Below are 21,051 nucleotides of genomic sequence, written 5' to 3' on the forward strand. Positions count from 1 at the left end.
TTCTCTCTCTCTCTTTTTAAAGATTTCACTTATTTACCCATGAGAGACACAGAGAGAGAGGCAGAGACATAGGCAGGAGAAGCAGGCTCCCTGTGGGGAACCCTGATGCGGGACTCGATCCTGGGACCCCAGGATCACACCCTGAGCCAAAGCCCCTCAGGTGCCCTGCTTGTTACCGTCTTGAGGACAGTCTCCACTTGTCTCTCTTCCCTTTTGTATTGTCACATTTACCTTTCCAAAGGATTGATCCAGCGTACCAACAACAGAAGCATCTCCCATCTTAATATACTCTCCCTTGATCCCAAGTACTCCGGGGGCTACTACCATGTTCCCAGTTGCTCCTTATAGCAAAGGTCCTCAAGAGCGGTTTAGACTTGCTTTATAGCAAGTCACTCTCTCCTCCTCACTTCCCATTCTCTTGTTAACACACCCTAATCAGACTTTCTCCCTTGTGACACCATTGAAACTGCTCTCATCAAGGACATCAGTGACTTCATCTGGCCAAATCTAGTGTTCAAACTCTCTCCTCGGCTTACTTGTTTCAACAGTACTTGATAAGAGTGATGGCTCCCACCTTCCAGAAACAAGTATCTTCTATCACTCACCCTTTCCTAGTATTCCTCTGATCAGACTGGTAGCTCCTCCTCCTTTTCTACTTAATCTCCAAGTGTTGGATTCCTCGTAGTCCTCTTCTCTAGCTACTCTCCCTCCCTAAGTGCTTTCATGTAGACTCCTGGTTTAAGAAGCATCTGTGCTCTGAAGAATCCCAAATCTATATCCAACTGTTGTTCTCGACATTTCCTGTGGATGTATACGACAAGCACCTTATGGAACATGCACAAAACAGAAATACTGATTTCCCCCAACCCCAAATTTCTCCTGTTCGCAGCCTTCCCTTTCCCATTAAATGGCACCACCATGAACTCATCCTTCGAGCTCTGAACCTCAGAATCATCCGTGGGGTTTGTTCCTTCACACACTCTCTGCCAAACCCATCCCAACTCAAAATGTACCTGAGTAGCTTTCTCACTCCTTTGTTGCCTTCCTGTTCCAAGTTACCTCCAACAACATCCCTGGTGGCCTTCCTGCGGACATTCGTGCTTCCCTGTTGTGTACTTTACACATAAGAGCAAGAATAGTTTTCATTTTTCAAAAAATATTTTATTCATTTATTCACGAGAGACAGAGAGAGAGAGGCAGAGACCCAGGCAGAGGGAGAAGCAGGCTCCCTGCAGGGAGCCCGACGCGGGACTCGACCCCGGGTCTCCAGGACCAGGCCCTGGGCTGCAGGCGGCGCTAAACCGCTGGGCCACCGGGGCTGCCCAAGGGTAATTACTACAACTGTGGATCAGGCGTGGTCGTTCCTCTGCGCCCCCCCCCCCGCCCCGGCTTTTAGTTGCTCTTCCAGGAGCCCACCCACGCGGCTGCGCCGGATCTGGTCCCTCCACGCCTCTCCCAGGTTAACCGCCGCTGCTTTCGGGGTAGCTGGTTCCATTCAGCCCTGCCGGCTTCTCGCTGCTCCTGCAACCTACCAGGTCTGTTATGGTCACCTCTGAGCTTCGGGCCGATCGACCTTCGGTGTGGGAAGGCTGTCCCCGCCAGGCCCCCGGCCCCGCCCCCGCCCCCGCCCCGCGCGCACCCAGCACAGGTGTCTGCGAAGCCTGTTCCTTCTCATCACACGGTAGGACGCGCGCTCCCAGGCCTCCTCTGCGGGGCAGCATCCGGCCCGCTACGGAGCCACCGCACGCCCGGCGTCACCTCTCTCCACGCTGCTTAGCAGGACCTGCCATCGCCGTCGTCTGGCTGCCCGTCTCCCCTCCCGCCCCGCTGGGGTTCAAGCTTCGCGAGGGCCCCTGCGCCTCGCACGGAGCCTGGCACTTACCCACACAGCGCGCGCGCTCCCTCCAAGCCGCGACTCCTCCGGCATCTTCGGGCCCCTCCCCGTGCGCTTTCCGCCCTCCGCAGCCTCCCGCCCGCGCTCCGCAGGGCCCCTGCACCGCGCTCCTCCCCCCGGTCCTCAGCGCCCACCGCGGTCCTCTGCGCGGCTGCTTTAAGCGGACTCCGGAAAGTCGCGGGGGGGCGGGGCCGACACCGCCTGGGGGCGTGGCCGGGGGCGTGGCCGGGGGCGTGGCCGGGGCGGGGCCTGCGTGCTGCGTGCTGCGTGCGTGCGCGTTCTGGAGGCGCCGCCGCCGCTCTCGAGGCCGCCGTCGCCGCCGTCGCCGCCGCGCAGAGCCGGAGCCGGAGCCGGAGCCACGGCCGAGAGGAGGGAGGAGGTGGAGGTGGAGGTGGAGGTGGAGGAGGAGGTGGAGGAGGCGCCGGGCCGCGGGGTGAGTGAGGCGCGGGCAGCCCGGGCCGGCCGCGGGGCGCGGGGCGCGGGGCGCGGGGCGCGGGGCGCGGGGCGGCCGAGCCAGGGCAGCGGCGGCCGCTGCGGCGGGTCAGTGCCGGGGCTCCCCCTTCCTCCTCCGCGTCCCCTCGGGGTCCGGGGCGGCGGCCCGGGGGCCTGGCCGGCGGGAGGGGCGGAGGGCGGAGGGCGGAGGGCGGAGGGGCGGGAGCTCCGGAGGCCCCGCCGCCGCCGCCAGGGCCGGAGCCGGCCACGCCCGCGGACCGAGCCGGTGCGCCGTGGCTGGGCCTGCGGGAGGCGGGCGGGAGGGGCCGGGGCCGGGCGCGCGAGAGAAAGAGGACATTGTGTCCCCCGCGCTCCAGCCCCGCGAGGTGTCACGGCCCGAGCCCGCTCGCCCCCGCGCCGTCGCTCGCCACTTGCTGCCCGAGGGCCGCGGAGCCCCGCACGCCGCTGCGCCTTCCCCGCTCCTTGCATGTCGCCGGGCCCGGCACGGAGCTTCCCCGCGACCCAGCCCTCCGCTCGGGGCGCGCGACGGGGTCCGAAGGCCGGCGGACCCGGTGCCTCCTCGCTCCGCCGGGGCAGGGCGGGGGGCGGGAGGCGGGAGGCGGGAGCGCCGGCCTCCCTTTCCTGCCTTTATTCCGCGGTGCCGAGGGCGGGCATCTCCACGGCCACTCCGCGTCCCGGCCCCGCTCCCGCCCTCTCTCCTCGCGTCCCCGGAGCCCGAGCCCGAGCCCGAGCCCGAGCCTGCCCGCGGGGCGTTCGCCTGGTCGGCGTCGCTCTTCCCGGATCCACGCTCCGCCCCTGAACTCTGCTGGGGAGGAGGCCGGCCACCGCGGGACTCCAGCCTCCCTTCGGCCCGGGGCCCGGGGGCTGGGGGGAGTGTGGCTTGTCCCCCCGGGAAGTCAGGGGCCGTGTCCTCTGCCGGGCCGCGTGGTTCCCTGCGACGGGGAGACGGGGAGGGGAAGACGCTGGCGCCCGAGCAGTGGGACCTCCTCGCGGGGCTGAGCACCAGGGCTCTGGGCGACCTTCTGACCCCTCGGGAAGGAGAACCGACGTGGAGTCACCTACTCCTTGCTGGGGGGGAACACGGTGTCGTCATTGCCCTGAAGGAAGGAGGGCATCGGAGAGAAAAGGGATCACGGCAGGACGTCCCTGGGCCTCACAGGTGGCCGCGGCCTTCTGCCTCCCGGGTCCGGGGTGATGATTCTTTCTGTTTCCATCGTAGTAGGAGTCAAGCAGCTGCTCCTAGTTTTAAGGTAGGGCGCCTGCCTTCAAAAGCACGCTGCAGGGCAGTCTCAAGGGATGCTGCTGGAAACAGGATTCGGAAACTTTCTTCTGGTTTCCTGTCAATGTGTGGAGGCGGGCACGCATGTGTAGTTTTTCTTTCCTTTTGATGTCATTGGTATCTGCAGTACTTTGACATAATAAGCACTAAGTCAGCACCTTCCCCCCCCCAAGCTTTTCTCGGTCTTTATTATGATTCCTTATACCGCTTTCTGTTCTGAGACTGTATTTGCATTGGGTGCAGTTATTTATTTATTTAGCCAGTCTGGTGTCTCACTGAACCTTGTTTCCTTGGTATTTTCAACCGTGTACTGCAGAGTATGGTTCAGTGTAAGCTAGTGAGGATCACACAGTGTCTGGCACAGTGCAGGCACTCGGAATTTTATGGGTGGGTTGAATGATTACAAGGAGGTGTCTAGGTAGGATATATTTTCTGTTCGTTGGAAGGTAGCTTATGTTAGGATAGTACACTTCCAGTGTGAAACAGTAATTCTTAACCTTTCTAGGCCACTGACACCTTTGAGATTATGATGAAATATATAGATTTTCTCTCCAGGAAAAAAAAAAAAAAAAGTTAACAGACGTTCATGCATGACATTTTGCATTCAGTTTCAGGTTCCCTCCGAAACCAAGCATAGATATCCGTCTCAAAGGAAAACTGGAATCCCCGAGTGTTATTCAATTCCATATTAAAACTGTTCAAAAGCCTTTGTTCACTTTCCGTGTGGCCTCAAGGGTGGCAGTGTCTGTCGGTACTTACAGACCAAACTTTGGGTCTTTAGGAATAAGATTTAAGAGTAATTGTTACTACAATTGTATGAAGAAGAGTTGTCATTAATAACTACTACCAGTCAGTTTTGAGCTAATACACTAATGGCTTCCAAGGAAATAAGATTGCTGTGGTCACTTTTGGCAGCCTAAAATCATAATCACAACTGACTTAAATTTTTATTGTACAAACTCCTTAGTAACGTGATCAACACTTAAATGTTCGCAAATCAAATTATTCATTTTTCCTGTTCTCTTCCGAGCTTGTTTAAATGCACGGTTTTTCATGTAGTTAATAATTATTATACCAGCATTTAATATCACTTCAACAACTGCTTTTTGAATGCCTGTTGTGTGAATAAAATCAAGTTCTTGTTGTCATGGAGCTTATATTTTAATCAGAAGAGATGGGCCATAACCAAATAAATGTAGACTATATTACATGATAAGAGCCATGCAGAAGAGTCAATTAGGGTGAGGGAAAGAGAGAAGCAGTGGCAGGGATGGCATGAGACTGGAGCAGAGACCCAAAGGAAGTGAGTTAGATGTGCTCTCTTGGGGAAGAAAGTTGTAGGCAGAGGGGACTGCAAGTGCAAAGCCCCCCCCCCCCCCCCCCCACCTCAGTGTACTTGGCCTTTTGAGAACAACTAGGAATACAGCAAGAGGGAGTGAGGGAGCATTAGGTTAGAGAAGTAACAGCCTTGTAGGTCATGGTAAAAACTTCAGATTTTACTTTTTTTTTTTTTTTTAAGATTTTATTTGTGAGAGAGAGAGAGAGAGAGAGAGAGACAGGCAGAGGGAGAAGCAGGCTCCATGCAGGGAGCCTGATGCAGGAATCGCCCCTGGGCTCCAGGATCACGCCCTGGGCCAAAGGCAGGTGCCAAACCGCTCAGCCACCCAGGGATCCTGGATTTTACTTTAAATGAGATGAGCAATCAACTATTGGAGGGTTTCAAGTAAAAGAGTTTGTGGGAATCCTTCTGGCTGCTGTGTGGAAATCAACTTGGTGGGAATTGGCCAGGGCAAGAGTATAAGCAGGAAGACCAGTTAGGAGGTTTAATCTTTATTTTAAGCCTTTTTCAGAGGTTGCAAAAATACTCCATCTACGCGTTACCGATTGTTGGGCATGTAGATAGTTTCACTTTACTAAAATTATGATGAAATGAACACTTTGTATATGTAGCATTTTCTTTCTTTCTTTTGGAATTTTTTCTTGGGATGATTTCCAGAAGAAGAACTGAATCAAAGTATATGAATTTACTTGTCTTCTTGATGTATCCTGTGAATTACTTTAAAAAATATGTTGTACTAGTTAAAGGGATAGCCACAGTTGTTGATCTTCAGTGTTATGGTAGTGTTACTTGCATTGAGTATTATTATTTAATACTTGAAAAAAATCATTTGAGTTATAAAAGAAGATCTTTTAGTTAGGTTGAATTTTCAAAGAGCTTGAATTTAAAGTTCATATCATAATTTACCTCTCCAACATTTAACAACAGAGTGCTAATTGTTGGTGATACAGAAATGAATTAGGGTATTTGTCCTCAGGGAGTTTTACATTCTGTCATGATTCAGAATCTAATAGTTAAATAACTTAAAAGTCTTGCCAAAGTTTACTACCATCCGTGAACTTTGTTATTATATGACTGATCTTTTATATAAAATACACATTCCAGTCGAGCATCTAATTTTTCATATTGGCAATTCCTGTTTTTTTTTTTTTTTAACACAAAGGGATTTTTATTTTTTTAAAAGATTTTATTTATTTATTCACGAGAGACCGAGAGAGAAGGAGAGACAGAGAAACAGGCAGAGGGAGAAGCAGGCTCCATGCTGGGAGGAGCCTCACGTGGGACTCCATCGGGGTCTCCAGGATCATGCCATGGGCTGAAGGCGGCGCTAAACCTCTGAGCCACCTGGGCTGCCCATAAAGGGATTTTTAAATGATATCTGCAATTTGTTTAATTTCTGTTATGTGTGTCTTTAGAATCTTAAAACTGACAGCCCCATGTTTTGTTCTTTGCAATAAATTATGCAACTAGTACTTAGTTGAATTTTTAGACAGTTGTAATTCTTTATAGCTTTCAAAACACAGAGATTATTGTTTTGTTAAATAAGGTTAGCATTGCATCTTTGACATTTTATTTAGTTTATAAGGAAGAATGATACCAGTCGGTTTTTTTTTTTTGTTTTTTGTTTTTTTTTTTTTACCAGTCGGTTTTGATAGAAATTTTACCACTGTGAGAGCACTGCTCAGCATTTCTAGTTCTGAAATCTAGATGGCTTGATTTGGCATGAGCAGGCAACTCCACCATCTCTAAAGTGAGTGAGTTGAATAATTGAGTTACCTGCAAGCAGCTAGCACTGTGTCTGACACATGCTAGGGATCCAACAGATGTTCATTGAACTTCAAATAACCTCTAAGTTCCCAGTTCTAAAATTCTCTTATTTTAGAAGTTCAATTTAAAAATTTGTATAAAGTGTTTATATATTAATGTTGTGGTGAGTTTAAAATTGTGAACATAGTCTTACTTCCTCCTGATGTTCCTTTTCAGATTAAACTCATCAATTTTAAAAAGAGTTACGGCGTATTTCCAAGTATTTTCTGTTCATTCTGATGTCATATATTGCTGCATGACTTAATGCCAAATTCACATCTTATGGAAGTGATTAGTGTTAAATATATTTAAGCTTTCTTATGTTATTGAAATGAGCACCCATTCTCCCCACTCCCTTTTTCTGTGCATGAAATTTGGGGATTACAAGTGGTAGTTTTTATGTGCTTTACAGTTTTTCATGTACAGAGGTAATATTGGCCCTTTCAGCTTATGAATTTTTGTTACAGTGGTTATGGTGACTGAATGAATCACTCACTCTTCACAGTCCCCTTCTCACAGTTTTGAGATGAGTGGTTAAGAGGCCAGTTTGTTTCAAAGTTAAATGATCCAGAAGAGTATTGAACCTATAAGCTTAGTTTCTTATGACATACTGATCAGCAAAGCAGTTTAACAGAGAAGCTATGCCATGTTCTCGTTTCCGCTTGAAAATAGGTCTTTTAGATGTGGAAGGTACATGACCGCACCAATAAGAAAAGGAAATTGTGTGTGATGATTAAGGTGGAGTTGAAATAAGAAATAGTGTACTTTTATAAGTGGTCTAAATAATAATCATTTAAATATAATTTTCAGAAGTATGTGATATGTACATGAAAGATTAAATGTGTTTTATGAAATTAACCTCAACCAGGGACAAGTCAATGGCTTTTTTTTTAAAGGTACTGATGACTTATTTAAGCTAATTCCAGATAAATCTGGGAAAAAAAATTTCTTTGCATACCCAGCTATCTCTAGCCTGTGTAGTTCACATTGCTAGAGATTGGTTCAAAGTGTGGAATGGTAAAGTCAACCAATTTTGAAATTAAATATGTAACCTGGTGTTTGGTTTCAGAATATATTTAAGTTAGTCCATATTTCATAAGAATAGGAATATACTAAACTATACATTGTAACTGGTAAAAGATACTGTTGGATTAATTAAAGCTTAGTTACTTTGAATTTACAAGTTTGTATACCTTTAACATTCATGGTTTTTGCAGTGCTATGTTATACACATGTATTCTGGTTGTAAGAAATAACTTTGCTCAGGATAGAATTGTGGTTTAGTTATCAACCACAAAAGTGTAAAAGTAAAAGAGGCACAAAGAACTGGATGCAGTTGTTTCTTTGAACAAATCCCAGATGCAGCTTGTAAGATTCTAAGTTAGAAGTACGAAATTATCTCCTTTTGCGGACTGAATATTTCAGATCACTCAGACGTATAATCTAAAGAGTAAATTTATTTACTATGTTTTCAATGATATTTAAAAATTTGTTCATAAACAGGATCATTCTGTTCTAGACAAGTTGGCTGTATTATAGAACATTACACAAGCAACCATAACTTAATTATTTTGCAGTTGAAATTTAACATTAATCTTTGGATTTTATGTAGTTTTCAGTGTCTAGTCCAAATCTTTGATGTCTTTTGATGTACCTTTTCCATTCCATTGAATGCATGTAAAAATGTTGCATGATTTTATTAATAGATTTCTGATTCAGTCATTGAACAGATGTTTGCATGACCCAATATTACATTCTTTGATGGAAACTGAGATGTGAGGCTGTAGCTTCTATTATAAGGAATTTATAGTCTAGTAATTTATTTTGTTTGCCAGAACCTGACATATGTTTTATAAATAAATGTTGTATTTTCATGGTAGGTGAAAATAGGATGATACTCATTCTCTAATTAAGATCAGTGTGATACTTTAAATTTTCTCTTAGTTGCTCAATAGCTATTTCTGTGGTATTATTTTCTTTCTTTTTTCCCCTATAGTTTTATTTTTTTTCCCTGTAGTTTTCCCTGATATTATAGGCATACCAGTTTCCCAGTTTAAAATACAGTAAAATTAGAATCTTTTGCTTATCATCTATTTTACCTCAATTCAGGACTTTTTTTTTTTTTTTTCTCCTTCAAATTGCTTTTCTGTGTATATGCCAAATGATAGGGAAGTTTTGTTTTTTTCCTTTCTGGTTCAGATGGCAGTTTTAATTCTGTGTTCAATGCAAGAAGGTTTTTTGTTGTTCTTTTGTTTTTCCTAGAACAGCTCAGCTTAATCTTTTTTCGTTACACTGATAAAAATCATCTTTTGCCACTAAAGTTAACTATGCCCTAGAACAGAAATGTGCATGTAGAAAAAAATGCATCAATGTGCATTTTTAGTGAATGTTGGTAGCTTGCCAGCTTTATTTTCAAGTTCCTCCCCATTCCAGAACTATGATGTGCTTATAAGGCAACAACAGTATACATAGTTAATTTGCAAAACAAGAATAGTTTTTCATTTTTTCATTTTGCATGTTTTGAGTTAGGATTAATTGGACATTTATTATTATCAATTGACATATAATAAAACAGTTCATTTAACTGTGGTGCTTTCTGATGAAACATTGGCTGACTTTTAGTACTCAGTTTCATGAGTACTACTGCATTTTGGTGACATTCTTTAGTCTAAAAGTAAGTGTGAACATAATAAAAGCTGTAAACAAAGTAAGTTTGACGTTTTCTTTGCACCAGGAAGTGTTCTTTCCAAGTAACATGTCCTTGTTAGGGTCAGCATCATTTTTCAGTGATAATAGCTACTTAAAACATTTTTTTTTCCTGTTTAAAGTAATTCATGTTTCATTATGGTATATTTTGAAAAGAACATAAATGTAAAGAAGAAATTGAAAATCATCTATAAATCCATAACCCAGAAATAATTACTGCTAAAATTTAATTGTATATTTTTCTAGTTCTTTCCTTGCATGTACAGATTTTTTAATTTTTAAAAAAAAATGGAATTATACTTTTATATATACTGTTTTGTTCCTACTTTTTTCTCTGAACAAGATATTGGTCTCCTAGTATGGGACTTTTAGGTTTAATCTTTATAATATTACTATTTTAAATAACACTGAAGCAAACATCTTTGTACATTTATCTTTGATTGCATCTCTGTTTTTTTTTTCTTCCTTTAGGATAGATTCCCAGAAGTGGGATAACTGGATCAGAGGGTGGTTACCCTGTGTATAAGAGTGTGTGTCTCACTGCACCTTCAATGGCATTGAGTAGGTCAGTTTTTACAATCTTTGCCAATTTGATAGATATCTGTTACAATACGTGGGTGGTAATTGCAAAATCCTCTTATTAATAATCTGTAAAACCATCATAGTATATGATTGGTAATTTGCAGTCATCCTTGAAAAAGCTGGTAGGAATGAATTTCTTTGAAAATATTTTAGGTGTAAGTAATCTTTGTGACAAAAAAAGACATTCCTTGAAGTTGCAATCTGAGCATCGTTCTTTCATTGGAAAGAAGTAGTATTTTAATGCTCTCCCTTTACTAAGCTGGCAAACATGAGAAAGCTTATTGTATAGTATGTTGTAAGTGGAAGTATCATGTAAAACTAAATTATTTCAGATAGATGAGGGGGGTAGTCACATAGTTCCGACAAAAAAAAAAAAAAAGGCCAGCACAACTTAGGGCTTAGACCAATGGGCTTGGACTTAGGCAGCCTGGGTTCAAATCCTTGCTTTGCCACTTACTAGGTATATGATTGGAGGCAACTTACTGAGTATATAATATGAGATAACTTACTAAATATGTGATTTGATGTTTCTGAACTTTGGCTTTCTCATCTTTACAAGGAGAATAATAACACTTCATAGGTTTATTGAGAGGATTGGGAATAATATGTAAAACTGTGTGGCACATTGTAAACATTTAATAAAAACCAACTGTTGTTAAATTTGTGGGTTTTTACCTGTTTTGTGGGGGGGGGGCAGGAGCTATCATTTGTGTGTCCTTGTTTACATGATTAAGTGCAGAGATACAAAAGGGCCATGAGCAGTGGCAGCTGGAGGGGAGTGGTAGACATTCTTTATGGTAGGAATGGCATGAGCCAAGATAGAAAATTCAGGACCAGTTGGAGGACAGGGGATTGATTTGACAGAAGCCTGAGCTTGTGTAATTAGAAAATATGGAGATACGGCTGTAAAGATTTATTGGGCTAGACTATAGAAGTTACTGAATGCTGGGTTGAGAAGTATAAACTTCATTCAGGAGCACAAGAGGTTTTTGAGATGAGGAAAATGACCCAATCAGAACATTCATCTTTTGGAAGATGAATCTGGCTACAGAGTATGGAATGAATCAAGGAAGAAAGGAACCCAGGGCTAGGAGGCTGGCTTAATAATAACAGAGGTAATGCAAATCTGAGAGTTCAATGGAAAACAGAAGAGTAGGTTTTGGGGAGACTTGCTGGGAGTCACTATTGTGAAAGTCTCTGGGTCTTTAAGTGTACTCAGTTTGAAGATGAAATTCAGAACAAATAGTCTGTGCCTAAGGGGTGGGCTATATGGAGTTAGGAACCACTGAGAGAAGATAGGACTCACTGTGCTTTGGTTGTTGCTACTTTTTTTCTTTTTTCTTTTTTTAAATTGAAGGGTGAAAGATTCCTGTTATTTAATCTGTGAAAAGCATATATATTTATGCTCTTTCTTTGACAAATGGATAATCTGCAGAAATGTTATTTATTTAGCATTCTGAGTTCTTAGTTAACGAAGACGCTTCAGTTTTAGATATTAATTTCTGGAGGTATTATCTTAAAATACTTCACTGTAAGGTTAAATTTTGCATGTGTCTTTCAGCATTTGTCCATGCAGCTGGATCAGAAGCATCAGTTATGTGAGCAGAAGTGATGAAAAGTGAAATATAGGCTTCTTGTTAAGCAGCTAAGAATGTTGTGGGCAGGGAAATATGGAGCAATGGAAAATAGGAAATTGAGTATGTGATCTTTAGAGAAAATATTACTTGTAGTACTTCTTTCCTCTTCTCTTTAATTAAAAGAAAAAAAAAGTTTGCACGTGTGATTCTTAGTCATTTTGGTTCCTGGCTCTAGCTCTGTGCTAAGTTGAACTTTCTACTTGGCTGAATAATAAGTAAGCAGGTTAGCCTACAGATTGATATAAATGTTTCTTTGTGAATGGTAAGTAAACTCATATGGGCTGTGGATTATCTGCTTGCTGTCTTCCTTTAAAACACCAATTGAAGAAAGAAACAATGCCCAATTTTTAAATGTAAATACAATCTTGTAATACTTTCAGGGTGTTTGCATTTTTAAACCACTAAATTGTTGTATCTCTCTTAATGTTTGTTTTGGCTTTCAAATATTTTCTAAACTCAGAAGTAACATCTTTATTACTATTATCATTTAAAATCTTTTTAAAAGTATTCTTGAAAATATTTTTAAGTTATAAGCAAATGTAGCACATAGTATTGGAGATTGTCTTACTTATTACAAATACTGTATTTTTCTTTTGTGAAACTACAAAAGCCCATAGCTTGTAGACTAAATGATATTCCATTTGCTAAAGAGACCTCAGATATTCAAAAACAGTTATTTAATGTAGCAAACTATAAGATTCTAGTTGAGTCCCTTTTGAAATTGGTTTGAAGATATTTCTACTTATTAACAGAAATCAGAACTACAGTTATTCTCCTAGTTCTCATCACACTTGTCCTTCTCTCCTTCCCAGCTGAGAAGCTGAGAGCAGGATCATTCATCCCTGGTTTGGACCATTCTGGCACTGTCATGTTATGGCAGCAATGGCCTTCCCAGTCTGTATGTTTTACATTCTTGGAAGTTTTTCTCCTTCCATGTTGGCAGGAAGAATAAGTTATTAGATTGAGTGGCTGGCAGCTCATGGCATACAATTATAAGAAAATTCACAATTTTACATTTCACTTATACCTCAGTAAAACTAAAGTAAAAAATTTCATTTTTTTTACATGAGGTGACATATGACGTGTGTGAAACATGAATAGACTCATATTCCATCCAAAAGGATAGAAATACAAGAAAATAAAGCTCACTTGTTGGATAGAATGTTGTATATGTTTTTCTTATTCTTTTTAGTTAAAAAACATTTTTTCTTATGTCTTTTGGATCAGCAGTTTTGATTGCTAAATGTAAATTGTTGACTAAGATATCAGTCTTTCCCTAAAACAATCTTAAACATTCTGGCTAGTGACCCAACAAATAGTTATTGCATGATTATTGAGTCCCTTCATACTATTCTAGGAACTAGAGATAGAGCAGTGAATAAGACTTGTTCTCATGGAACTCTTCATACAAGTGGGATTTGGTGGTGGTAGTGGAGAGGAATAGTAAATAAGTGAATAAGATAATTTAATTTCAGAGGTCACAAATGTCATGAAGACGTTTTAGACTGAGTGTTGAGGGAAAGCTCTGAGATGGTAATATTTAATTGAGACCTGAATGACAAAAAGCTAGACGTGATGATCTGCAAGAAGAGTGAACCAGGCACGAATGCCTTGAAGTGATAAGCAACAAGTTATGTTTGAGAAGGCCATCATGATAAGCTGAGAAGAGACTAGTAGATGGCATTGGCAGGAGAAAAATCACATAGGTCTTTGGTGAAAGGTTTAGATTTTGTTCTTATAAATACAAAGGGAAGACATAGGATATCACTACATACATAGCTTTATGGGTAAATATGTGTAACTTTTGAATTTGAAGTTGGTGTTATTAATGATACTGTTTTTTTTTTTTAAGAATTTTTAAAATTCTTTTTAAATTTTTTTAAATTTTTTTATTTATTTATGATAGTCACAGAGAGAGAGAGAGGCAGAGACACAGGCAGAGGGAGAAGCTGACTCCATGCACCGGGAGCCCGATGTGGGACTCGATCCCGGGTTTCCGGGATCGCGCCCTGGGCCAAAGGCAGGCGCCAAACCGCTGCGTCACCCAGGGATCCCAATGATACTGGTTTAAAACAAACCTGTAGGGTAACCAGTTTCTGTAGACATAGAAAATCACTAACATGGTATATAAATTATGTTTATATAGGGGGGTCTACAGAGAAAGACCAGGGGTCTGCAGAGAAAGGAATGCATTTTTTCTCAGTATTGTAAAAAGCCTAATGAATCTTTGCTTTGACCAATAATTACATTGACTCAAATCTTTGCAGCTAATTATCACAAATCATTATCATATATTGTGGTGATTTGTAAACTGTTAATGAAATAAAACATCATGCTTGCACTTTAAGAACCTGACATTGAGTTTCATTAGTATTTAGGTCTTTGACAATTTGACAATTTGAGGTCTTAAATTAATTATCTAGTTAAATAAATGTCAATGCAATTGGTAGACAAAAATGTGTAAAGATGTGGAATCTGTGGAGAAAAGAGATTTTTCACAGTAAGGTTGATCAGTGACCACTGATCAGTGTCCTAATCTATAGAGGGACCTATAGGGAGAAGGGAAGTAATATTTTTTTGAAGAAAGTTACTATATCATTTAATCTATAAAGCAAATCTGAAAAATAGATATTGCTCATTTGTTTACAGATGATAAAACTCTAAGTATATGATTTATGCAAATTAACAAAGTCTAGTTATAAAGGATAATGGTGACAGCAAACTTTCAGAAGGAACTACTGCATTATAAAGTACACAGTAGATAGATGATCAATAAATATTTGTATTTTGCTTTTATGGAAACATGAATGAATTAGTGGAGTAGCTGAATCCCTGTACCCTTAAAATCCTGTCTTCAGTGTAACACATTATTTTCCTTCTAGATGAGTCTAGGAAATTACTCAGAAATAATTGGTTTCACCTTTTTTTTCCCTGCAAACCGCGCCCCCCCCCCCCCCCCCCCCCACTCCGTAAGGTTTAAGTTACCTAAATCAGTCACACAGTAAAAATCCTGAGAAGGGAAATAACGACCACAAACTTGGAAAGTGTAATTATCACTTAGATTTTAACTGACTAGTTTGTAATGTTTTTAGCTTTTAAAACATTCAAGATACCATCTTTAGGTTCTGTCTCTTAATTTTTTTTTAACTTTAAAAATTTACTATAGTTTTCTGAACTGAGGTGAAAAAACAGTAGTTGAAATGTTTATGTAGACAACATGAGTTGTCCACCTAATCTCTGACTGTTTCAGTGGTGTGGGAGGGCATACTTAGGCAGAATAGTAGTAGTATGAGATCTCTGAACTGCTTATTTATAAAACTTCTTCTAATCCTTCAAATGCATTATATCTTAATAAATTTAAGTTTAGAATACCTAATAGAATGGATGCCTAAAAGATGAAAGCAGATGCAGGTAATCTAGAGAGTGAAAGAAATTTTTAGTTGAAGGTCTCAAAAGGAAAGGGCTTATGTTACAGGATTAACTGTAGGAGAATGCATAGTACATGGAAATTGCTGTGATAGACTGGAAAAGAAATTTTCACAAAAACAAAAAGAATTTTTTTTTAAGATTTTATTTATTCATGAGAGACACACACAGAAAGAGGAGGCAGAGACACAGGCAGAGGGAGAAGCAGGCTGCATGCAGGGAGCCCGATGTGGGGCTCAATCCTGGATCCCTGGGATCACGCCCTGGGCTGAAGGTGGTGCTGAACCCGCTGAGCCACCCAGCCTGCCCCACAAAAACAAAATTGATGAAACGTGGGCCATGAGATAATGTTGAACAAGTACAAAGAACACTTAGGTTAGATATAGTGGCCTACAGGGGCCTTCAGAGAGGATATGATGAATCTTACCATGTGTGGCAGTATCATTATTTAGTATGGGATCTGTCTTGATGGTGTGGGTTGAGAGTACAGTACAGTAAATCTAGATACAATGAATAGGGTTATTTTTGTGAAGAAGGAACATATTTTAAAATTTGTTGCCAGTTGTCTGAGACTAAGGTTATAAGATGACAGGTCTATAAAAGATAACTTTAAATGATATTTTGGTTCTTGGTATCCTTGAAGTGCTCTTTTTTGTTAGTTTGGATTTTTTGGCTAGATTTTTGTATGACAGCTTTACTGTACATTCTCCTGCTCTTTAATCATATAATCAGTTTAGTGATAGCATACATAGCTCCTGATATGAAATTTTCATGCCTCAGAAAATTGTTTTACGTATAAAGCACAAGTATCAGTTTGCTTTATAGATGTGTATATCTAAAAATTGTGGGTGAAACTTTTATTAATTATTTGAGAATAACTTGAGAATAACAGACTAAGAAAAACAATGGGCAAGCGAGCTTAGAGGGTGAATCTTCTGTCTCAGACTCAGAAAGCCAATGGTTTTAGACTTTCAGATGGTAGGTTATTTTGATAGTATTTTTTTTATACATTCAAATGGTAAAGGCTGGAATTTGAGTAACTCAAAGTTGGTCAAATAGTATATACTGTTTTTAAAAAAGTTTTTGTGCCTTTTGAATAGTTTCACACTTAGGACAAACTCCATTGTAAAACATCCCTTTGAATTTTTTTTTTTTTAAGATTTTATTTATTTATTTGAGAGGGGGAAAGAGAGCACACAAGAGTGCAAGAGCAGGGAGATGGAGAAGCAGAGAGGGAGCCCCTATGTGGGGCTGGTTCCCAAGGTCCCCCGGGATCATGACCTGAACAGAAGGCAGACCTTTAACCGACTGTGCCATCCAGGCACCGCCCCCCTGGCCCCACATTTTGAATTCTAAATAAATATTCAGTAACTTCTCATAGTACTCCAATGTCATAATTTTCACATTGTAATATGACAGCATTGTAATTGAGGAACCAATCAAAATCTGCAGTTGAAATCATGAGTAAAGGGATTTTAGATGATATAGTCATTCTGTTATTCCCATTATGCTTTAGACTTGTACTAGTGTCATCAATAGAACAAGCTTGAGATTGTGTCACCACCGAGTACTATCTGCTTGCATGTATATGTAAGCAGTAGGCCTTCGACACTGGCTATGAAGAACCATTGCTTTGTGGTGTTCTTTAGGTGGCTCTGCTTAGGTTCTAGTTTACTGGGCTGAGCTTGTGTCTACAGTGAATTGTTACAGTTTTGATCTTTTGCAGCCCTAACGCTTCTGTAACCATGTTCTCCATGTGTAAATGTGCTGAAGATGGATGTGTGAAGTTTTTCGTAGTGCAAAGAAAATGATTATTTAATCAGTAAAATTTAAAAATGATTTTTAAAAAACATTCAAAACTTGCAAGATAGAAAACTTTCTATAAAGGACTAGCCATCTATCCCTTCTCCACTTCATGGTTAAGAAACCATTTCTTAAGCCCAGTAAGCCAAAGTGTATTGTAGAAAATCAATCGTAACTGTTATTTGTCTGCACTATTTTTAAAAAGTGATCTATTGTTAAGAGAGAAATAAACATTACCAATGTTTATATAGTATAATTTCAGTAAACTAAGGTTTTACAAAATGCCTATGCATATATAGGCTAAAAGGAAATACCAAAAGACTGAAGTCATTATCTTGAAGTTGGGATTATAAGGTGGTCTTTATTTTTCTCTTTAAACCTTTTATTTTCTGAATATTTTGTATATCATATATTTTATAATTAAAAATGAAAGTTTTAGAACATGTTTATTATAGAATGTGAAATGAAATTTAATAAAACTTTTAAAGATGAAGATTCTAGGGGATAAAATGAATTTAAAGGCTTTACAAATGAATTAATAAGTAGGATCCATTTCCTGAGATGGAATTATATATAATGATAAAATCTGTACTTTAAAGCAAAACAAGCAAAATTAAGTAGTTGTTTTGGGGGTGTTAAGGAGTGAGAAAAAAATGGGAAAATATTGTGCTACTTGATACGATGACTTGGAAAATTTTTGTTTGGTTCTTGTAACTCAGGTTTGCCTCAGTTACATTCATTTATATGCTCTTTTATGGATATTTAATTACAAGATTTAAATTTATTCATGAAGATGATGTGCCAAATCTCACTGAATAATTTGTTAATATAGTTGTGGTCAGCTCGCAAAACAGTGAAAGTTTGCAGATAGCACCTACCAGCTGTTACTTATTTCTCAGTCTTTTTATCTGTAAAATGGAGAAAGAACAATACCTATTTCTTAGACATATTTGAGGATTAAGTGTGTGTAGCATACAAAAAGCACTTAAAATGTTATTGCTGCCATTGCAAGTATTACCACCACCAAAAGGTGGCATTGATATCTAAGAAATTGGAGAAGATTGCTATGGCCTGGTGCAGTGTCTTACACTTTGTATCTAACTACTACTTGGACTAGTCTCCGTGTATTTATTCTCCCTTTCCTTAAGCAGGACTGTTATGTGTTTAGGTAGTTTCATTATTTATTTATACAGTAAATCTTGGCATTGGTGGTTTAATGTTTTAAGCCCAGAGTATTTAACATGAGGAGATGTTTAATTTGGTATAGGCAAAATGTTGAATCCTACATCATTTCAAGGCTGACATGCCAAGGAAGTATATCAACTGGAGAATTGAGTATAGCTGACTGCGTCCTAGTTATTATTATCCAGCAGTGACTTTTGTTCCTTACTTGTTTAATTTGCATCATAAGATTAGAAACACAGTTTCTAAGGAAGGACTCATGGTGCCTTGAGAAAGCCAGTGGTAGGGATCCCTGGGTGGCTCATAAAATCTTTAAAAAAAAAAAAAAAGAAAGAAAGCTAGTGGTTAATGCTAGGTTTTGCACACTCAACTAAAGTGAATTTATTGTAGTGGCAACATTTATAAATATTTCTTTTTTTCTTTTATATTCTTCACAATGCCTTGTACCCAGTAGAGATAGTGAGTAATAGGGTATGTTTGATAGTTTGTGAAAAAATTTGACTCTTTAAGTTCCTTAAAGGAAAAGAAGGAACTTAGCAAGGACTCCCAGATTTCTGGGCTCTTAGTTTGTTTTATCACTTTAGTACATAATTTTAAAAATCTCTTAGACTAAATTAAAATATATCTGTATCTCACGTTTCCATGGAGCAGTATGATGATTTTAGTGTGCCTCATTTAATAAATTCCTTAGAAATTTTGATTTTATTAGGTCTGCAGTAAGGTGGATTACTTTTTAGTAAAAGCAGTTTACTTTTTAGTTGACTTAGTTTACTGCAGAATCTGTAGTTCTGCAAGTGACGCCAGATGATTCTGATGCAGTACTTTCTCATTTTCTTTATATTTTTGTTTTATTATTATTTTTTAAAGATTTTATTTATTTATTCATGAGAGACAGAGAGAAGCAGAGACCTAGGCAGAGAGAGAAGCAGGCTCCATGCAGGAAGCCCGATGTGGAACTGGATCCCAGGACCCCAGGATCATGCCCTGGGCTGAAGGCAGACACTTAACCACTGAGCCACCCAGGCGTGCCTTTGTATTATATTTAATAAATAGTCTATGTTGTATTTTTAAAAGACTTAGGGGAGTGTAGGAATAAATTTTATATTTAAAAATGAAAAATAATGCTATTGTCTTAACTTACATTGTATATCCTTTTGTAATTAGTTCAATGTATATATATTACTATTCAAACTCGGGTAGTATGAAGTTCATTGTAGAAAAATGGAGAGTAACAATGAGGCAGTGTTTGTCAATCTTTATAGCATTATCACTTGTTCACCTTGCCTGGTTTTTAGATATTTTTTCCTAATTGTACAACCCTCATGAAATTTTAATACCACAGATATATTCTATGTTTATGTATTGTATTGTGTGTTGATTTGTGTTTTGTATGCTAAGAGTTTTCCTTTCCTTTCTTTTTTTTTTTGTTTTTTTTTTTTTTTGCCCCTCAATAGCCCATTTTCACCCCTTTGGGAGTGATATTACCCCTATTGAGAATGTATGCAATAAGGTTAAAAAAAAAAAAACCCTTAATTTTGCCTCTCAGTCTATTAATATTTTTTTTATTTTTTATTTTATTTTATTTTTTTTTTATTTTTTAATATTTTGTTATACAACTTTCCCAGTGGTCTTCAATGCATATATATTTTTTTCTTTAAACAATGAGATCAGATACATATTTCATCTCCCTTTAAAAATATATGTTATAAATTTTTGTGAAAAATGAATATATTTGAAAAATATCTAAGGATAAATAATATCAATGAATAGTATTCCATTATATGAGTTTGCCATCATCTCTTTAGATGATTCCTTGTACTTTTCAGGGTTTTTTTTGTTAGAAGAGCTCTGATCTGATTATCATTACGATTGAATTGTTCTGTGCATTAATTATTTCCTTAGGATAAATTCCAAGAAGTAGAATGATATAAAGAATAATATAATTCTGTACACTTAAATATTTTTGGTCTGTATAGCTTCAAGTATGAAAGCCCCTTTCCCAAGGACAACCACCATTAATGTTGTGCAGTAATTTATCCATTCTTCTGTTGAAAGACCTTTTGTTTCCTGTTTTTTTGTTTTTTGTTGTTGGCATACATCTTTGTTTGCTTGTGGTTTTCTGTATTATAAATTTCCATTTGTGTGAGTATTGTTGGGTCATTTAAGAATTGAAATTACTTTCACTTGATTTTTTTTTTTTTTTGGCTTTCCTTGTTTGCTTATTCTGATGTTGCTATTAAATTTTATTTACTGTAACTGTAGTATTGTGCTTTTGTATCTGGAAATATAAAATGTTCATTAAGTAGGCAAATGTGTCTATGTATTTTTCAGATTACAAGTTATAATTACACTTGGCTAGGTTTTTTGTTTTATTGTTTTTTTTTTAAGAGACAAGTATATGAATTTTAACTGGACTAGAATAATACAATTGAGGATTTACAATTTTAGTATTGAGAACTTTTATTGCCTAGAGGTGATTCAGAAAAGCACCTTTAAGTTGCAATGTGAAGAAAAAAGCTGTTGAGCTGTGAGCTTTCTGGAATATTTGGAACCACAACATTTCTGTCAAATATGCCTTTTAATATTTGGTTTATTGATTGAAGTATCTTTGACATATATTCTGTTTGCAATCCAACTTCTCTTCCTTTTAAAACTTTCTCTCTTATATTTCTGGTAAGTACATAATTTAGTATGTCTTACTATGCTGTTTTTGTTTATTTTTATAGAGTTCCCTTATATATTGTCTTCAGAGTTATGCATACATTTTTCTGAGGTTTGGAGTCTCATGAAGTTCAAAATATATCAGAATAGTTATTATATTAGGTAACACTTATGAATCAGCACCTGAATTTTACAGAATCTTAATCTAATTAGTGGTTTTTGTTTGTTTTTCTTTTTGCTAGATTCAAGCAGGTTTCTTTATGTGAAACCATTAAAACATTGC

The 21,051-nt window shown here is 39.3% G+C and overlaps 1 protein-coding gene and 1 long non-coding RNA gene across 2 annotated transcripts in view; one reads left to right on the top strand and one right to left on the bottom strand.

Moving 5' to 3' along the window:
• Nucleotides 1-625: 625 nt before the first annotated feature.
• LOC140600842 (uncharacterized) lies at nucleotides 626-2,058 on the bottom strand. Its single transcript, XR_012003981.1, has 3 exons — nucleotides 1,640-2,058; nucleotides 1,014-1,528; nucleotides 626-801 (listed from the first exon to the last, which is right to left on the bottom strand). It is a non-coding gene; the product is annotated as an uncharacterized lncRNA (long non-coding RNA).
• Nucleotides 2,059-2,138: 80 nt separating this feature from the next.
• The window catches only part of RAP1A (RAP1A, member of RAS oncogene family), a 70,473-nt gene continuing 51,560 nt past the window's right edge, over nucleotides 2,139-21,051 (top strand). Inside the window, exon 1 of the mRNA XM_072768990.1 lies at nucleotides 2,139-2,327. The gene's annotated coding sequence lies outside the window, so the exon portion shown is untranslated. The remainder of the gene's footprint in view (nucleotides 2,328-21,051) is intronic.

The sequence above is a fragment of the Canis lupus genome, chromosome 12 (assembly GCF_048164855.1).
Source record: "Canis lupus baileyi chromosome 12, mCanLup2.hap1, whole genome shotgun sequence".
NCBI lineage: Eukaryota > Metazoa > Chordata > Mammalia > Carnivora > Canidae > Canis > Canis lupus.